General features: G+C 34.5%; 1 pseudogene; it reads left to right on the top strand.

Annotated features, from left to right (window-relative positions):
* Positions 1-1,268: 1,268 nt before the first annotated feature.
* On the top strand, positions 1,269-1,387 carry LOC148474810 (5S ribosomal RNA; annotated as a pseudogene).
* The last annotated feature ends 2,061 nt before the right edge of the window (positions 1,388-3,448 follow it).

Below are 3,448 nucleotides of genomic sequence, written 5' to 3'. Positions count from 1 at the left end.
GGAAGGAGATACAAGAATCTATAAACAAACATTGGCCCATATTATTATCTGACATGGACCTTGCAACTAAACTTAAAAGCAAAGTATCCATGAGTTGGAGACGCTCACCTAACTTACAGGATCATCTTGTTAAGAGTCATTTCTCCAACACTAAACTAGGTCACTTCAAAACAAAAGGAACTTACCCATGTGACTCATGTAAAGCCTGTAATTATGTCACCAAAATTGATTGTATTCTGGACAAAAATGGAATGGTGATTCCTCTGGAAGATTTTGTCAACTGTAATACCTCGGGTTTGGTATACTGTATCTCATGCACCTGTGACATGAGATACGTGGGGATGACGAAGAGACCTTTTAAAACAAGAATACTGGAACATATAGGGAATGTAAGAAATGCCAGTTCAGATTTGGCAAAAATGAAACAAATTACAACTGTGGCAAGACATTTCCATACTAGACATATTGACAAAGACAAAGCCATGAGATTTTTTGGCCTTGAAAGAATAAGATTGGGTATCAGAGGTGGAGACATCACAAGGGAACTTCTTAAAAAAGAATGCCAATGGATCTTTAGGTTGGGGAGTGTAGCACCCAGGGGTTTAAATGAACAAATCAATTACGGAATTTTCCTACCTCCATGATAAGTGAATTGACTTACATGATTCTCTCACTTTTGTTTGCTGTTGTCTGTGTTTATTACGCATACACTTGTTTCATTTTTTTAAATTCACTTCAATTTAACACCCAGTTGGTGTTATCTGACTATCACTTAATTTCTTATTTTTTCACTTGACTACTATATTAATTAATATAAGAATTCACCTCTCCCTTATGTTTTTTCTTGAGATAAAAGACACATATCTAGGATATATACACATGTATCCCCTATTAATCTGCACTATATTCACTTCTTAACTCTATTTATCGTCATTTTTAACTTTCACTTCTTCTTTTTTTCTCACTTTCTTACTTTTATTTATTTAATTACACATATATATTTTTTCATATATATATATTTTTTCATTTTTGTATTTCTTTCTTTTTTGCATATTTTCTCTCAAATTTAATAAATATATACATTTTTAGTATAATATAGTTATATTTTTATTATAATTTTTTCGTTTGAATGCTATATCACATCTGATTATCTTGTCTGTGATTTCACATTGATGCACAGCTTATATTCTAGCTACATGATATCTCTACTTTCTCTACCTAATCACTCTCTCATTCGGTCCGACGATATACCCTGCAATGCCTAATAAATCTACAGCTATACCACCCCGGACATGCCCAATCTTGATTGATCTTGGAAGCTATGCAGTGTTGGACCTGGTTAGTACCTGGATGGGAGACCACCTAGGAATACCAGGTGCAGTAGGTCATGAAGCACCAGGGTATCTGTCGGCTAACAAGACAGACGAAAAGCAGAAGTGATTGCATCTTTCTTCCAATTGATGTCCTATACAACACATACCTGAGTGAGGTCTGTTCACTGTGACTACACACACGGACTGAAAAGGTTTTGTGGCTATAGGATCATAGCTCTTTTATACTATAACTGTCTACTTCATACTTGTATATGGACATAGTATTAGATTATTACAGATCTATGGCTGGCATACTTATGATCAATCTAATGCATTCATTTATATGATATAATCTTTCAATGGAATAACCACCAAACAACTACTTATTTATTGTATTCCTTCTACCAATTTAATCACTCTCTCATTCGGTCCGACATTGTGCCTTGCAATGTATGCTTGATATCAAGGTTCTTGTCGGTTAACAACAAATACGGATAGCAGAAGTGATCTTGTCTTTCTTCTAATAGTTACCCTATACAACACATACCCGAGTAAGGTCCGTTCACTGCAATATAGCATACGGACCGAAAGGAGTTTGTGGTTATGGGGTCACTACTCGTTTACTCAGAATGTATAATTCTTTTCATACTATTTAGTATAAAATGCCATATAACTTGATGGAACAATAGATTATGGCTGACTAAGTTGAATTGACCACTGCACTTGTTTGTGTGTTTTTATTTTATTTAATAATCATATTCTATATCTTTTTATACAAATTAATAATTTTTATACAAAAAAATTCCATTTATATTTTTATTTTTATTTTTGAATTATTCAATATACTAATTATTAAACTGAGTATGACTACCATTAATATAACAAGTTAATGATTCTAATTCAATTTATTATTATTACTATTTATTAAACTTTATTAGTTATATTATTGTTTAATAATGCACTTACTATTTAAATTGCAATCTTTATATGTATATATTTTTTGTGTGATATGCAATGTTTTGTTATTTCACTATGCAACACACTACAGCTCTGACCACTCCTATACCCAAATTTATCAAATTTATCTTCCCCCTTGCAAATATCGGAATCCGATCAGGCCAGTAGATAAACAGGAAATGCTGTTATGACAACCTTCTCCATTATGTGTCTATCTCACCTGATGTAGTAGAGAAATAGGGGTGGAGACACAAGGAGTTATTATTAAATGCAACGTATATAACGGCTGCTGCATTAATGTCTATTTAACGTGCTCAGTTTGTATATTTTTTTAATATTTCTATGTGATATGTAGCATATGGAAACTCCATCATTAGGCATAATGTAGCGTGCATCAACCTTAATACCGCTTATACAATTCATCTTTTTCCCCCCTGCAAATGCTGGAATCCGATTGGAATAACAGATAAACAATATATGTTGCTATGACAACCCAATAGATAAACAGGAAATACTGCTATGACAACCGTCTCCGTTGTTTGTCTATCTCACCCCACGTGGTAGAATAACAGGGGTGGAGACATATGAGGTCATCACTAATGCAGCGTATATAGTGGCCGCTGTACTATGACACTAACACTTGGCTTCCTGTTTGACAAAACGCCCATCCCAGCAGGTCATGTGAGTATCAGCTGTGCCCAGCTGAACTCCCGGCAGGCATCTGTGTGTAGCCCCGTCATACACCGCGGGGACTCTGGAGAGGTACTGTATAGGCTTCTTCCTTCTTGTTATGCTTCTCAGACTGTCACGATGAGATGACCATATTAACTCTTAGGTATCCTTATGGATATGCTTCACTCAGACAATATTTAATAGATTGAGCAATATGTGTAATTAATCATGCACATCGATAAAATGCTATACGCTATATGTCTGCAATAATATGTGTATATGTATATACTGAATAGCCGGGTACGTTCCCATATATAGATTGACATAGATTTGGGCTATTAAATAAAAGGAATAGGCTCAATGCTCATACATATGAGATACTGAACTAAAGAAGCAGTAATAAAGGAAGACCATCACTAACTGTATCTCTCTGGGTTAATGAGGTTGAAATTATTACCCTAGTACTAATGATGTAAACCATGTCAAGGGTTACCATATCAGATGCC

The sequence above is a fragment of the Taudactylus pleione genome, unplaced genomic scaffold (genome assembly GCF_031769625.1).
Source record: "Taudactylus pleione unplaced genomic scaffold, aTauple2 ptg000814l, whole genome shotgun sequence".
In the NCBI taxonomy this organism is placed as follows: domain Eukaryota; kingdom Metazoa; phylum Chordata; class Amphibia; order Anura; family Myobatrachidae; genus Taudactylus; species Taudactylus pleione.
The sequence above is the reverse complement of the archived record's forward strand: the minus strand, read 5'-3'. Positions and strand labels throughout refer to the sequence as shown.